Source organism: Chelonia mydas, chromosome 3 (assembly GCF_015237465.2).
Source record: "Chelonia mydas isolate rCheMyd1 chromosome 3, rCheMyd1.pri.v2, whole genome shotgun sequence".
Classification (NCBI taxonomy): Eukaryota; Metazoa; Chordata; order Testudines; family Cheloniidae; genus Chelonia; species Chelonia mydas.
Window position 1 is genome coordinate 74,566,273 of NC_057851.1, and position 17,946 is coordinate 74,584,218.

At 39.4% G+C, this 17,946-nt stretch overlaps 1 protein-coding gene across 6 annotated transcripts in view; it reads left to right on the top strand.

The window, feature by feature from the left end:
• The window catches only part of GRIK2 (glutamate ionotropic receptor kainate type subunit 2), a 603,576-nt gene that overhangs the window by 6,291 nt on the left and 579,339 nt on the right, over nt 1–17,946 (top strand). The gene's annotated exons all lie outside the window — the stretch shown is intronic.

Consider the following 17,946-nt stretch of genomic DNA (forward strand, 5'->3'; position numbering starts at 1 on the left):
GACAACTAGTTGGTAAGTTTCGACCTCCAGCTTTTCCATGGCCCTCTCTGAGTTGGAGCGTCAGGGCAGATTCAATATTAATGTGACACTGGAAGAGACCTTCAGTTCTGTTCTTCTTTTAGTTTACTTTAGTGGGGGTTCCGCTGTAGTAGAACAGATTCTTTATCAACAGTTAGTGGGATACCAAAGAGGCATTGATGCAGGGCTATGACACATTTCAGAAAAGCTCCTCTCATCAGGGAAAATGACTTGGTCATTATTTCCCCTGTAAGACAAAGAGACTGGGAGATGTCACAGGCAGATCCGTGAAAGCAAGCGTAGCGGTGTCCCAGATCAAAGAAATCCTCAGCGTCTCGTGGAAACTAGTATTAGAAACCGGGTGTGACATTTCTGATAGAAAGCCTCCCACATATAGGGTTGCTTCAGGGGAGCAGAAGCAAGAGGAATGTTCAACAACAGCTCGAAGCTCATGTTGTTTCTTGCCATTGGGGCAGACCTGGGCATGAAAAGTTCTGCTAAGTAAGAGTTAAGGTGGTGAGAATTGCGAAGAGCACTGATCCATTCAACAATCGCCAGCCTAAGTGGTACTAGCTTAGTGTTTGTGTGTGACTTACTCTCTCAGATTGTACACACTTTGGAAAAGTTGCCGTGTCAAACAAGCCCATCCTGTGTGCCAGCTTGTTATGTATGCAAAAGAAAATACTGCTTTTTCTTTTCTGTATCTGCATTGTTTACACTGTAGCAACTGCAGGAGCCATTAATAGCTCTCGTTTGCTTGGGAAAGGTAGAATGTCTTGCATTTCTTTTTTTAAAAAAATCATTGTCGTGTTGAATGGAAGGCTGGTAATGATTAAGAAGGCGACGGGTTGCTATTGATCTCGTGTGCTGAATTCCTAGTGTACTTTCTTTTGCCTTCATCTGGTCTAAAGGTGGTGCTTAAGGCACGTTGCTCTTAGCAACCATCTTCAGGAATGCTTGTTTCTTTGGACACGGCTAAACAGGTCCATATATCATCGCGGGGTTTATTTTGCATTGAACCGGCTCCGTTGGCATTGCAGTGTAATCATGCAAGGGCTGAATGTCGCCTGGCGCTGCCCAGTTATCCGTCTGTACCCGAAACAGGTTCACAGTTGTTGCTGAGCGTTGGTATCTGTGCGTTTGAATTACTGGCAGAGGTAGCTATGAAAACAAGCACCCTTCCATCCCCACCATCACAAACGCTGATCTGAGGGGTAATTGAAGCTGTCCTCGTCAGTAGCCGCATCCTTGTTGAATTGTGAGGCTGGAACACTTATTAGAATATCATTGATCAACCTGTGTTTTTATGTTAGAAAAATAACAATCTTAAGGTCACAGCGGGGTTTTATAGGGTGCCTTTTCCAAAGGGCTTCCTCTTGGCAGCATATAGTGTGTTTTTTCTAGACTAACTTCCTTTCCCAATCTGTCTCCCGGACATACATCTCGGTTTTGGGGTTAGACTCCGATGGCTGGTGTTCACACTGGTTTGCTGCAACAAACTAGAAAGACACTTTGGAAGCATTTGCTGCCTTTCGGTGCTTAAAAAGTCACCTTTTCTTTCGGTCTCTGCGGGTTAGGGGCGGGGCGGCAAAGTTATTTTGTTTATTTCTCATGTGGAGTCCTGGGAGTGAGGGAAAGGGCTTCTTTTTGCTTGTCAGCGTGGCCTGTTGCATGTCTGTCGTTGTGATCGAGTTTAGCTTTTAATTTCGTCCAGGAGTAAAACTGCCCTTATGCTCAATGTGTAAGAGAAGGGCTGTGCGTTCCCAGGAGGGTCAGATCATTTGGCTGGGGGAAGCTGGAAATAACAACTGTGTAATGAAAATCTTGAATTATTGTAAGTGGTAATCCTATCGCGCCCCCCTCTCCGCGGCCCCCGTTCCCACCGTGCTACATGCCACTCCGAAATGCCCTTGCTACTGAACTGATGGGTTGTCTGTTGTTGCCCACCGGAGTTCTCCCTGGGTCTAGGCGGGAGCGCAGAAGATTCCCTTTAAAAGGCAGCCTGCCAGCCCCCGCGTGTCCTTCTTCGCTAGCAGCGCTATGGCAACAGGGGAGATCTCGTAGCTTGCCAGAGCTCCAGCCCCCTCATTCCTCCTGTGCAAATGAACCCACGATAGATTCGCGTTGTCCTTCCCACGGCTGTGCCACTGTTGGGACTAGCCGGCGTGTCCTGACAGCCTCTCTCTCTCTTCAAGCTACTTTTCAGCAACAGCACAGGAAAGCCGAACGCCCGGGTTATTTGTCATAGGCAGACTTATTTTTATCCACGCGCGTTGATCGAACCCAGGAATGGCTGATAACTAACTCTCTAGTAGCCTTAAGTCAACCTACCCTTCACCCATCCAGTCCAGTTGCAGGAAAAATGTCTGCGTGGATTTCTGACTCCTGTTGCTGGAGCAGGACCAGCTAATATTTTGGCACCGCAATAAAGCGATCCCTTATAAATGGCATACAGCCAAATCTCTCGTTGCAGTTCCTGAATACTTTCCTTTACACAAGCCCAGAAAACAATAGGCACGAGGCCTGCACCCATGATAGTCATGAATTTGAAAGAGAATTAAGGCAAGGCACTGAAAATAGTATTGTGATTATAACACGAAGTACTAAATTTAGAATAAAAGGAAAGGTCAGGATGGTGTCTTATCATTTGCATCACTGTTGTCTCTGCTGTGTTAAGTCAAACTCTGGCAGAAATCCATACTTTTGCTCTTGGAGTTACACAAAAGCAGAAATGCACAGGTAAGTCGGTCTGTGGATCACTTTTTAAATTTACTGTTGACTTATAAGAAAAGCAGGCCCTATAACCTGAAACAAATACATCTCTGTAGACATCATTAAGCCACTCCATAAATCAGTCCGCCCTCACCGCCACTCATGATGGTCTTTCTATCACTATATTTTTGTTTGCCCACAGCAGCCTACTTAGTGGGGTTACTATGTTAGTGAGAGCTCCAGACCAAAGCATTTCAGGACCAAGATAAGCAACTTTGGCTAATGCTGAGTTTAGATGCACCTACTACTGATTCTTGGATTCCTGGATTTTTTTTTTAAATGTCCACAATATTTTCCTAGTGCATAATCACCTCCCCAGTCTCTTCTTCAAAGCACCACAAGCTGATCAGAAGCAAGCAGTGTTTAAGAACTGGAGTCCTCTGGTTCTAACAAAACAAAACTGGACAAAGACGCTGGGAGGTAGCAGGAATCCTGGTGTAAAAGCAGCACCCAGTAAGTACTGTTAGTGCTAAGAGGTTAATCATGACAACTACATACAGTTTATAACAACAGTAACAATTCATCACTCCCCAGTGTAGTATGGGACAATGGAGCATTTAAAAACATTTGGCTACTTCAAGTAACCTATTTTAGATGTTTTGAGCAGTTTAACATGCCTCATCTTATTTAAATCACACCTTTCAGGATTTCTAATTCATGCTAGGCCCTTCCTATATTTAACAGCAGGAATCTGAGGCCAGACAGATCCCGTTTTCTCTTTGTCCTGGTAGTGCATGGACATCATCAGCGTGATAACTGGCTGGAATCAGGAGAACAGAATTTGGTCACTAGGGATTAATTTACATTTCCTCTAATTACAAGTGTTGTCCGTGAATGTATATTGAAGACAAAAAGTTCTGAACCGTGACTGGTCCCTTGACCTTATGTCACTCCCTCTCTTCTCTTTATTTTCAATATCACTGTAAAAACAATCCTACAAGGAAATGAAATCACAAAATGCCACTTCTACATACAGAAAAGAAAGGAAGGCTGAGAATCAGGACTACAACTCCCTATAGAAAGTGACCTTTTGTTGCTCAGATGTTGTGGATGTCTCCAATAAAAGAAGATTTCAAGCCTATGAGGGGAGGTAGCTGAATATTGTGAGTTAGTTACTCTTCTAAACTTACTTGCACAGATTCTTTCCCCTGAGGGTGCAATAGCAAAGGAAGGTTCAACTCTCTAGGGGAATGCGGTGGAACTGTCAGGACTGCAAGAACTTCAGGTTGAACTCTGAAAAGCAACTAAACTGAGACCATCTCAAGGAAAGCATAGGGAATATTGATCCGTTCCCTTATCATCTCCTTCAAGTATTACATTTGCCTGTTTGCCCTTCATCAAATTGGGGAAAATATGTTCAGAAAACAACTGAAAGTGGTTTTATTGTCTTAAAAATAACAAAGAAAACTCACCTTATTTTTGGTCTTTTCTAATGGCTCCCAGTGACAGGAATGACTGCACAGCAGGGGCTTCTTCAATGAAGATTTGGCATTTGGGGTTCATCGCTGTTGTTGCTTTGTTGTGTTCATTCCCACTGAGCCAAATGAGTCTTTCCATAGAAACTTTTACCACGTGCCTGAATAAGGAAGACACTACATGGCCAGCAGCTGGAATTCGCTCCTAATGCCATCACGGATGGCCAGCTATGTATTACTGACCATTTTGCCAGACCATCATTAAAACTAGCAAAGACACTACGTAGCATACAGGGAAAGCTGGCTTTCTGGACACTGAGATCATATAGTTTGCAGGCACCCCAGACATACATTTATACCTCTCGGGCAATAGTGTGTTAGGCATCTCAAGTGTGGAGTTTCTTTCCATTTGGTTCCTCTTCCACCGACATGACTGTACATTGCCATTGCAATCCCCAAACTGGGAAGGTAAAGTCAGACTGAGTTTAAGTGGAAGGATCTAGTCTATTTACCCATCTTTCTACATGTACTTAATCTATGCATGTGCACATGTGGGGGGCAAGGGGGAGGGAGAAGGGAGGGGATATCTGCCTTCAGATCAGGGAAACGGTGAAATCTGGAAAAGAGCTGTCGGGTTCAGCAGCCCTTAAAGATTCAGGACTGCTGTATTTCTTTGCTTATTGGGAGCTAGTGAAAATTTTACTTGCCAAGGGCAAGGAGCCTTCAATGTGTATTAAAGTCCTCAGAGCGAGGTATTCAAAATCTGTCTGAAACACAACAGCAGCAGCAGCAGCAATCTTTGGAGGAAGAGTAAGGTTAAGAGCCCCAGGAAGAAAGGAAGGAGGTGAGAAGCATTGTTATTGACTGGTCCAGATTAAACAGCACAGAGGAAGATTTCAATTTGATAACGTCACAGCCCTTCCTGTTTGTCTTTGCTGCTTCTGCTGACAATTTTGTAAGGTAATTAAACTGGCTGATTGAAGTCACAGTGGTCACGGGGCGATAAAGACCATTTGGATTTAATGGAATTTAAAAACAACAGTGCACTGCACACAACTCTTACAGAACAAGAATTTTAATGACCCATTCAGGGTGCTGACTAAATAGAACGTCCTGAACAAGTTTAATTGAAAGGGCAAACAAGATTAGCTGTACACAGTCTTTATTGCTGTAGATAGGGGAATTAAAATTATCCTTTTAAAGGACTCATTATTACATTATCAAGATTGAATGCAGGTGAAGTAAGCTCTCTTCGATGTTGAGCTTTTCAAATATCCCTGGATCCCTTTACCCCACTGTTTAGAACCAAGCACACTTGTACAAGAATTTGCACACAACTGTGCCATGAATCAAGTGATCAGAAGTATAACTTACTTTTTTATTGACTGTTACTGATCTTTGGAAGTCATGGAAAGTTCACGTAATGCTTTCAATGTAAATGTGCTTGATGAGTGAAATGGTTTCTGTTACTGGAGATAAGAAACCAGAGAAAGAGATTTACTTGTCTTTTCTAAACGTGAATACTAAGGATTTTCCTTTTAACAAGGAGAAAACCCACTCCCATCAGAAACTAACAAATGTTTTGCAGTCAATGCAAACAACTGCAAGTCTTATGTCTCATATTTAGATTTACATACCTTGTTTTTCATAGTTTTAATCTTTCCTTCCCTTAATATCTTCTACTGAAACTATTAATATATGTTCAGTTAGTAAGTACCTTATTTTCATACTCTCCAATCTGCAAGGCAAATTAATGTTGGCTGAATATGCTTATTATACATGTGCTGTAATGCATGTTAGACTAGATTAAACAATGCACAACATAACATTATTAGGTCACATTTGAACTGAAACTTGAGGAATCAGAGGTCAGTGTGATGTTAAAGTGCTTGCAAATTCCCATTATAGTTTTGTACTTTATTACTTTTTTTGACTATTTAGTTGTTTTAGATCCTTTGTGATATGATGTATAGTAATAATAATGTTAATAGTGTTATGTTTGTAAAACAAATTTTTAATTTCAAAAGATTCAAAGCATTTTGCAATCGTATTTAAAAATTACATTGTATGTAGTGATCACTTCGTCTGTCACTGGAGTGCAGCCACCTCTGCGTTGACTGAGGTGATATTTTAACAGCATACAATAACGCTAAAGCAGTTCAGGGCAGTAAATGAAGTCTATCTTATTCACTTGAATTAATGGGGAGATTTTATTTAGTCTGGAATTGGAATACATGTATTTGAACGTGACAAAGACATCAGGCCTGCCATGCAATGTGTTTCATGGATCTTAAAGTTGCCAAAAGGCACTTTTACATCTCATCCAAAAGTCACACTTGGATCAAAATCTGCAAGTAAATAGCAAGGTAGTTTTGCATCCAAGTATTACCTAAGAATTCTTCTTGGGTGAGCCTTCACTCTTCTGTAGAGATTTTTTGGGAATCCATTCTGACCGTTCTAAGTGAATCTCATAGGCTTAGGAGAGAAATTTCCAGATTCTTCAAACGGTGCAGAGCTTTTTCTTCCTGGTTAGTTTTGTTTAAATGAATACACAGTAGCTGCATTTCCCACTGCATAATGTCAGACCCATAACTGGATGTCTGTAGTAAGCTGAGGGGTAGTTCAGCATGTAACTATACTGTGATCTTTGTAGAGAACACCATGTCAGCATCCACACAACAGAAGCTCATTTCATTTATTGGGTCAACAACATTGCAAATTTTTATAAGCAGCAGCTGTCTAGTTTGGTTATCCACATTCTGCCCATGACAATTCACCTCCAGTTTGCTACATTTGATATTCTTCGTGTTCATTCCCGAACTCTGTTAAACTTGTTACATTTCACCACAGAGGTGATTGCATTTAAAAGGTAGGTGAAGCAAATCCTACATACTTGTTTTTAATTTTTTGGGGATGAAAACCCCTGCTTAAAGGAAGATTTTATTACTTATTATGGTTACTAAAACAACTTAGGGACACATGCACTTTACATCGAGGGCATAACACATTTTCCAAATATGTGTTTGTCATTTATTATATAATATAAATATTAAATATGCCATGTTCCCCCTCCCCCACCTTTTTGCTCTTATGGAAACAATTTATTAGGCCCATTCTGCAATCATTTATTACACAAATAATGCAACTGACTTCAACGTATGTGAATAAAGATTACAGGATCAGATGACTGATCTGTGTAAAAAAGTACAAATTATAGCAGTAAGCAGCTATATGTCTTACATGGTCACAAAATAATCTTAAAGATGAACTGCAAAGGAAAGAAAAATGGGATTGTCTTTTTTTCCCTATCCTTTGTTTACAAAAAATAAAAATATTTTTTACTTCTTTTTTGCAAGGTCGTGGACTTCCTAACTTTGATGGGGAAACTCCATGGATGACTGGAAAGCTAATCAGTTTATGACATCAGATATATGGAGAAAGTGAAATCGGAATGAGAGAATGTGACTCTCTCTCTCTTTTTTTTTTTTATCAGACTATTTAAAGCTATTTGTTTTTTGTTACACCTACTTACCTCAAGCTCCCTAAGGGGGGAAAAATATTTTAAAGAAAAAGATTTTTTTAAACATTCAACAGCCTTGTCTTTAAATTAAAGGCTTGAAAAAATTGGAGCTGAGACCTTTAAGTAGCAAAAATACCAATAGGACTACTAATGGCAGTAAGCACTACACCTGGTAGTAAGTGATTGCAGGATCAGGCCCTGGATTTATAAACTTGCTCTTCCCTACTCCCCAGTGATATAATAAATGTTTATTACTTTCAGCATAACACGTTTGAATGTGACATGCAAATTAGAACCTGCCATTTACTGGACTAATTGAGATTACTGGGTGAGGACCTGATTCTGAAGCCCAGAGAAAGAGAGTCCTCCTGAAGTCAGTAGGACTATGCAGCTGAGTAAGGGCTGTCAAACTTGGCCTATAAAATGCAGTCCTGTTTTGGTTAAGGCCCCAATTCAGCAAGCTGTCCCTAATAAGCAAAGCACTTAAGCATATGCCTAACTTTAAATGCATAATTAAATCTCACTGATTTCAATGGGATGTATGTATGTGGTTAAAGCTAAACACATACATAAGTGCTGAATAAGAATAGTCTTAAGCATATATTTAAATGCCTTGATGAACTGGGGCCTAACTCTATGGCAAAGCTCCAACTGAAGTCAATGATTAAGTTCATACTGAGAAAAAGATGTTTGGACAGCATGTAATCTTGATTTTCAAAGAAAATATTATCCTGTGTTTATACAAAAACAATGCTTTCTTTAAAGCTGTCTTTATAATAAACTGACTGCTGGTGAATTCAAAATACTGTTGTTAAAATATTCATTCATGTGTATATACACTCTAATAGGGAAAAATTCAAGTAAATTTATTAAGGATATACTTATAATTGAAGTTGCCATCCATTTGGGCTTTTATGGTTCTGCTATAGTTTATAACTGATATATGTCTATATTTATACTGCTAGTTTAAAGTAACACAATTATGGTATGGCTATAGAACATAACATAATAAAAATAATCAAGTGTCCACATTATTTTAACAAGAAATGTGTGAGGTCCACAGCCCACTGTGTTCATATTTATTAAGGCCTTCATCTTTTTTTTTTTTTTTTTTTTTTTTGCAAGTAATCAACCGTATTGTTAAGATAATTCTAACTTCTACCTGAACTATTCAGATTGGAATAACTAAAAAACTGGTTATTTTAATTGGTGGGGGATACAGTACTGATTTATATTCATAATTAACTTTGCATCATCCATCAGCAACAAGCACCTTGTCTAGATTATTATAGAAATACATTTTCTTTAGCTGTGTGAGATAGTGCAGTGCTGCTGGGGTCACTTTAGTGTGTCTTATTTTCATGCCATAGCCATAGGTGTAACTATCAATTGCGTGCACCTTTTAATTTAGCCATTATTCACAATTACATTTTATGTACCAAATTTAGCAGTAACTTAATTTGCAGTGTAAATTACAGGTAGGCTCTGATTCTGATTTTACTTTCACTGTTTTTACACGAGTGTAACTGCATTTAGTTTTGTGGGGTTACTCCTGATTTACATCAGAGTAAATGAAATCGGAATCAGACCTGCAAATTATAAGAGAGTTTTAAAATGAGTGTAAATTACACTGCTATGGCACTTCACGATTGTGAGAAACCACATTAGTACCGTGAGACCAAAGTCGATGAAAATTGCATCTGTTCACTCCAGGTCTCAACTTTGCCTGGAAATGTTGGGAATAGTGTGTAGGCATAAGTGTAAATTGATTGATGTAGTTCCCTTGAAGTCAATGGAGCTATGTTTGTTTACACCAGCTGAGGATCGGACTCTGTATGTGTTTGGAGCAGGGAGTATGTTGCTCTATTTTATATTCTCCCGTCAGTTGTTTATCTTGCTGCATACTCCTTCTGCCTCCTTTGTGCATGTTTTACACAGTCACTAAATGCTAAGTCAGTGTAAGTTTATGCTTCTTTGCCACTACCCCCACTATAACTGTTTTATGACCAATTTATTCCTGCTACGTGATTTACACCACTGAATACATTACTGCTGAATTTGGCCCACAGACTTCCATGGACTTAGCATCCACTCAGCAGCTGTGTTTACTGAATTTGTTCCTGTACATTTTATCTTTGTATTACATGTGTAGTATACGCACGCGCGCACACACATCCAAATTTTAAAGGTAGGCATGTACAACCAAATTTATACAGTTGCATGGCCAAAGTTTTGAACACAAATATCTGGCTTGCATGTACATAATATGTGTGCGCCTCCCTCCGCTCCATGACCAGTTAGACATATAAATGGTCATGTGTGCACAGAAGCACTTCATTTGTAATCACACATCAGTTACTTATATACATAATTAGACATGTTTAACAGTATGCGTGCACTTCTGCGTGCTTGCCTTTGCAACTCTGTGTCTGTGTTCAGAATTTCCAACATCTGTAATGTAATAATATGTAGCACTTTTTATCTTGAAAGAATTATACAAACTTATTATTACTGATCTAATTAATCAACAGTTTGGTTTGTGATTTGTGCATTTTTTTTGCAAAGGCATAACTCACATTAATTTCACTGAGTGTTTTGCCTGAGTGAAAAAAGAGTCAGACTGGGCCTTGTGCAAAAAGTCTATAGCTCCTGAAAAAGGTTTGCTGTATCCTAGTTTAATTCCTAAAAATACACTTGTACTTTTTATTTTTGGCATTTTTTTTTATTGAATTCCATATTGTGATATCCTATTCCTGTTCCAGAATTAAAGTCTGTGTGATATCCATCTGTCCCTCCAGTTCAGCTGTATTTTCTGCCCTACCTTTTACTGGATACAGAGATTGAAACTTTGCTATCCTCAACGACCCAAGCAGAAAGATGTCTTTGTCCAACCTGATTATTCTTTGGCATGTGTGGGCTTTCCCCCAGCTCCCACTTCAAATAATACCCCCAAATGTGGTCAATTTCCTCTGTCATCAGTCTGGCAATTTCCTCTGGTCATTTTCCTTTGCCAGCTATCTTTAAGGTACATTCTTTCCTTTCAGGAAACAGTATTACAACAGGGACTATATCACTGAAGATTGTAGGAGGTATGGACATGAATTTTGATCCTTTTTTAATTAGTCTCTTTCTCATCTTATCTCTGTCTTACTGATTTAACAAAATATTTGTGCAGATTTGGGAACCTTTAGGAGTCATGGGATTTATGCCAGTGTAGCTGAGATCAAAATTTGCTAATTAACTCTGCCAGTTATCTTTGTTAGTCCATACAGCCAAAGAAGAAGACTACGGACCTGATTCTGGTCTCACACCAGCACAGATCAGGGGTTTCCCTTTGGATCATATGGAATTTTAAAGTAATGTGAGACCTTATACTGGTAGAATTTAATTTTATATATTTGTGAGGCTAAAGGGATGTGGCTTTTTGTTTGTAATATCATGAGATCTGAATGTGGGTCCTATTTATATATGAGGAAACAAAAATGAAAAAGATTGGATTGTGCTTTCATGTTTTCTGTAAAGCTATCTAAGCAGTATATAGTTCATTTGTGCACTAAAGTTTGTGAAACAAAAGTAAATGGCATACAGTGAGCATTAACCAAAACGGATACTTAGCCAAAAAAAATTAAGTGTTTCTGTTGTAATAAATGACAATTTATTAATAGTTTTATAGATTTTTTTTTTTTAAGGCCAGAGGGACCATTAGATCATCTAGCGTGACCTGTATAACACAGGCCATAAAATTTCATACAGTTACCCCTGTATTGAGGCCAATAGCTTCTGTTTGACTAAAGCATCTCTTCCAAAAAGGCATCCAGTCTGGATCTAAAGATTTTGGGGGATGGGGAATCCATCACTTCCCTTGGTAGTTTATCCCCTTGGTTAATCCTCCTCCCTTTAAAAAAAAAAAAAAAAAAGTACCTGATTTCTAATTTGAATTTGTCTGGCTTTAATTTCCAGCCATTGGTATTGTTAGCTAATACACCATAAAAAAGAACATTAAAGTCATGGAGCGAGACCTTAAAATATTGGGTGGGAAAGCTTCAGAAAATGGTTGGTAATGGTTTGGTTCTTAGTGATCGAATCTTTATTACATTAACTAGAAAGGTTATGCCTGCTGCTTTAGAATTGGTCTCTCAGTAGTAGTAAATGCCACTGATTTTACTGACAATAACTCATATGCAATCAGACACTTCCTGTAGTATGTAAAATAAAAGTGACTAATATAGTCATGGAGCCTTAAGATTCCACATTGTCTGGAGCAAGAGAGTGTCTTTTAAGCAAGAACTCTGTGTTGTTCAATGACATTTATTCTACAGGGCAGGAAATCTCTATTTAAAATTTTACAGCTCCAGAATTCCGCATTGTCTGTAACTCAAGGAGAAAAGCAAAAACTATATGTGAGAATGTTAAGAAATATGTTTTTTTAGAATATAAGCATCTATTTACCTAAAATCAGCAAGATTATTTGTTCTTTAAAAGTAATTAACATTTTTATATCTGTTACATTTAGGCTTTGCATTTCTTAACGGCAACACACACATTCAACTGGCTATCAGATACATTTTGCTCATCTCAGCAATAGAAAGATAATCATATTCTTCTCCTGGAGTCTTTAAGAAATTCATAGAATAAGTTGAGTGTTATATAAATAATTCATTCTTTTTGCTGCACGTTACAGCACTTAACGAGGACCAATATCAGGACTCAGCACCTTAGGGAAGCTAATTTGTAGCATTATTACTTCTCTCATTTTTATCTGTTCTACGTTGTTTAGAGTTTTCATAACCTAGTATCTTCACAAAAGTCCCCCTTTCTCTGTGATGCCTGAAAAAAACCCTTCCCCTCCACACATATCACTTTTGGTGGCATGCCAAGGAGGACCCATAAACACTTTTTATTTGTCTTTCTGTCAAGGAAGTACATAAAAATCTAAGCATTCCTGTTTAATACAAAAGCTAGTCAGTTACTGTCACCTTGTCACTGTCACTCAAACAAATCAAACTAAACTTCAAATACTTTGTCTGTATCACAGCTCCTGAAATTGGCACCTGAAAAATTACTGTATATTACAAGTTGAATTAAGCCGACATGTGTAGCCAAATTCTGTTCTTCGTTTATATCACCACGTAAGCAAAGTAATTCCAGCTACTTCAATAAAATTATGCTTGATTTACACTGGTGTAACTGAGATTAGAATTTGGCTGGTAGATTATGTGGCGAACCTCTCTTTGGTACAAATAAAAAATAGTAACTATTTAAAAAAGTGACCTGATTTTGGACACCTCAGTTATACGGTACATAATTTGAGACACTTCTTGGTGCCTGATTTTCCACTGAGATCCTTAAATGTGCCTGAAAATGGCCACTTGTTACCCCACTCTGGTCAAAGTTTTCAAAAAATTCTGGAATCAATTTGATGATGATCTGAGAGCATTGCTGGTATAACAGAATATAGATCAGCTTTTAGAGCTTAATGATGATGATCACTTATAAAAAGGTTGATGACAATGATTAGTGATAATAAAAAAATCTTTTATGAAGAGAGATTATAAAGTTAGGGAACGCTTTATCTCAGAACGAAAATTAATAAGAGGAGACATGATAAAAGTACACAATAGTGAATGGTATAGAGAAGGTAAATGGGGAACATTCAGTGAAACTGAAGACTGGCAAATTTAAAACAGATAAAAAAGAAATGCTTTTAATACACAATTAATGCACACTAGACTGTGGAACTCATTGGCACAAGATATCATTGAGACCAGGGGTTTACCAGGATTCAAAATTGATTTAATATTTCTATTTCTATCCAGACTTGTTCTTTTAAAGATTAAAACATGGAGAGCTTTGGAGTTGATATAAATGATTGTGCTATTCAGCCTAGGACAACCTTTGGGAGTTAGGAGGAATCCTTCCGACTGGTCAGATTTTTCCATAACTGCCTTTTGGAGGTTTGAACATAATTGTACATAGTACTGATAATTAGGGCCATATGCAGTCTTTCTCACCCTTGTCCATGTAAGGGACAGGCATTATTGCATTTCCTGAATGGAAGGAGCCAGGACTGGTGTACAGGAGAATATACTGCACTTCACAAAGGGATGCAGCACTGTACGTGCTACCCCTGTGTGCTGGGGAACTGCATGTGGCTGGATTTCAATGATATACATATAGTTTATATATTACTTTGGGATCCTTGAGGTTGAAAAGCACTACAAAAATGTAAAATATTGCTCTTAATAAAGTTTGTTTTCAGATCCTGGCAATGTCTATCATTCATGGCAGTAAACTTCAGTCTGCCCATTCAAATTTAGTATGAGGTCTGTGCTATGGATTAGAAAAAAATAATTCAACAGAACTGCATTAAAAAGACATTAAAAGGTCTGTCTTAAACCTACCAAAGCAAGGAAAATCTCATTTAAGGATCAGACCAACATTATCTAGTCACAACAGGACATCATCTCCAGCATCATCCAGTTGTGACCTCTTGTGTCTAGATGCTGGAGATCTGATGCTTAGTTATGAATGTCTAGGTTTTTGTGACCTTCAGGCAGACCCTTACTGTTAGTTAAATGTTTTTATTGGAGGTTAAGGTAAAAATATACTGTGTTTTCATGCTAAGTACTGTAGATCGCTTCATTGTGTCTCCTTCATTCTGTATACGCTTCATTGCTTTACTATAGCCAGCAAGAACCAGCTATAACAACAAAGAATTAAAAGCTACGTTGACCATCTGAATCATAGATATTGCCAGTTCTGACCATCTACTCAGCCTGGTGTAAAAATACCATAGACCTAAACAACAAAATGTACACTTATAAACATGAATAGAATGCTGGATCTATTTATTTCAAAAACTACAGGTATCTACCACTTGAGATAAAGGAGACACTCCGTTAACAGTTTGTGTTCGCTTTAGTTGGGCTTTTTACTTTAAATGTTGCCTGCAGGCAACCACGACGGAGCAACATAACACAGGGATGGGTAAACTAGAGCCTGGGGGCTGCATCTGGCCCTTCAGATGTTTTAATCCAGTGCTTGAGCCCCTGCCGGGTAGCAGGGTCTGGGTCTTGCCCCGCTCCGGCACTCCAGCTGAGAAGCGGGGTCGGGAGCTTGCCCCGCTCTGCGCATGCTGTGGCTCCGTGCAGCTCCTGGAAGCAGCAGCATGTCCCCCCCTCCGGGGTTTACGTGGAGGGGCAGCTAGGGGCTCCACATGCTGCCCCTGCCCCAAGCGCCGCCCCCGCAGCTCCCATTGGCTGTCAACCGCAGCCAATGGGAGTGCAGGGGCAGCGCCTGCGGACAGGACAGCTTGCAGAGCTGCCTGCTCATGCTTTTTGTGTAGGAGCCAGAGGGGGGACATGCCACTAATTCCAGGAGCTGCTTGAGGTAAGGACCCCTTGGAGCCTGTGCCCCAACCTCCTGCCCCAGCCCTGATCCCTGTCCTGTCCTCCGAACCCCTCAGTCCCAGCCCGAAGCACCCTCCTGCACCCCAGAGCCCGCATCACCCAGCCGGAGCCTGCACCCCCACTCCAGCACCCTGAACTCCTCATTTCTGGCTCCACTCCAGAGCCCACACCTCCAGAGGGAGCCTTCACCCCCTCCCCCACCCTAACCCCAAGTTTTGTGAGCATTCATGGCCTGCCATACAATTTCCATATCTAGATGTGGCCCTCGGGCCAAAAAGTTTACCCACCCCTGACATAGCATCTCTATTACCTGAGGATAGGCACTGGTTGGCAATAGTCATATATGCTCATACCTATGTGCATGCGCAGGAACATATTTGTGCGTGATCCTGCAACCTTTATGCAGGAAAAAAAGAACTCCCCTTTGTCTGAGTAGTCTTTAAAATATAAGTTGGAAGAAAAGGAAGAACTGCCCAAGGCTAAACCTTTGAGCCTTCATGAAAGGACTCATGGGCTATACATCTGTTTCATGACAACTGGTATGAAAATGGGATAACAAAAAAGGTGTGAAGGTAGCAGAAACTGTTCTGCTACAGCATGGTGAGGACTTCATCAGTATTTTCACAGACTTGGTGGAAATAAAGAACCATTCAGGGTCATATGAAAGACGGTATGAAAGTCAGCAGAAATCAAGTGAGGGAATAAATGCAAATTACACACAAAGAAAGGAGAACAGTTCTAAATCAAATGCTGTCAGAAAGAAAAGCTAATTATAGTTGTCCTGTGAATAAGAAGCACACAAACACACATAAAAACTATTAAGAAATGTTTAGGAGATGGAGCTTGTCAAAAACACACCAGGACTAGAGGAGAGATGAATCAAGGGCCAAAGCCCACTTAAAAAAAAAATCGTTCAAATCTTGAGGATCAACAGTGTTGGGGAAGAGCTAGGAGACAGAGATTTGAGACTGAGCTACAATATACAAAATCAAATTCTCAAGTCTGCCAATTTTACTTTGCATGTGTGCCACAAGGTGAATCCAAAGCAGACAGATGTCACTATTGAGGCCTACCCCTTCCATAGGCATAAAGCCTCTGCCACTTTAACTTGTCCTGGAGCTGGGCAGCTCAGAATCAGGGAACTGCAACTGACTCCCAGAACTCCGCTTCTCCCTCCACTGCACTTTGTTCACTGGAGAATCAAGCCCACAATTCTTTATTGAGAAATGAAGGTAGGTCCTGATAAAGTAGAGGAGTCTCATTATATCCTTATTGGGTTAGGCCAAAACTCTACAACTTTAACTTTATAGACATGATTCATAGGTTCAAGGCCATACGGGACCACTGTGACCATTCAATTTAGGTAATCACACGTTTTAAGCATTTGCAGAATCAGTGCAATAGTTTTCAAGCATAAGAACTGAGGAATGTGCCTACACAATTTAGTTGTTTAGGCAATGCATTAGAGACCATTCAGTTTTGAAGAAAAATCCATCCTGAGAAGCTTTTGAAAGAAGTCAAATTAAACCCTTCAACAGCAGTTCTTGGTGCCAGTCTAAAGGAAGCTGAACTTTTTTTGCTAAGAAATTTGTTAGAAAAATAGAAAAAGCTGTTAAGCCTAGTCACTGCATTAACTAATTCTGTTGGAGTTGAGCATCAAACAAAATTCACTAGAAGTGCAGTTCCTGTATTGTGCTAGTGAACATGTGGATTCTCTACCAGAACTGTCTGAAGACAGTGACAGATTACTACATGCATTTCCAGATGTCTCAGAAGAGCTCTAAGATGTCTTAGCTCAATATCAATATACATATGCTCTACTTACTGTGAACTAGAAACTGAAGAGAAAAGTAAATAAACCTTTATCATTTAGTAGCTCTGGCATAAACTTTGAAATTAAAAAATGCCTGTCCAACAAACCCTCCAAAAGAGAAAATATTCCATGATATAAGATGGACAGAAAATTCAAAGTGGAATAAATAAGCATCCATCATTAATGACAGTTACATTTAAGGCAAATTATGATGTTCCTGCAAGAGTTAGTTGAACTCCTCCCTTCACCTCCAAAAAATCTGCATTCCTTGAAAATTAGATGCCTGTCACCTTTTGAGATATTTGAAAGTTAATTTGGTGTCACTACCACAACAGGTAAGAAGAGTATCTGAAATCAGAGAGTATTTCACAGCCAGGGAAAGATGACTAAAATTGGATTAAGGCAGAAAACTCACAGTAACCAAGCTTCCATTTCTTTTAAAGTGTGATTCTACTCTAAAAATGGCACAAGTGGTACCACCTTAATCCATTGAGCTGTTCCTTGTTTGTATTCAGAATAGTATCTGATCACTTTAGTAATAAAAGGAAGGTTTTACTGCTCCTTATTCTTGCTAGCACTATAGTGACTACAGGTAGATGTGAGTGAGCTAGAGGGTAAAATTGTCGAAAGTACCTACATCTCATTTTCAAAAGCAATTTAGGCACTTAAGCATCTAGTGTGATTTTCAAAAGCTGCTGGGCACTGCATTACTACTGAAATCAATAGGAGTTAGGTTCCCAAATACATTTGCAAATCAGGCCAGTAGTCTCCTAAGTGTTTAAGCCACTTTTGAAAATGAGACTTAGGCATTGCAATGCTGAGCAGAAGAAATGCCTTTTAAAATCTGGATCTTGGGCATAGACAAAATAGGACTTAGGGTCCTAAGGCATGGACCTACAAAGGGACTTACATTTTGCAATTTTAGGTGCCTGAAGAATCAGTGGGATCCACAAATCCTGGGTTAGGTGCAATGAATGGAGAGAGTCAGATGTCTAAGAA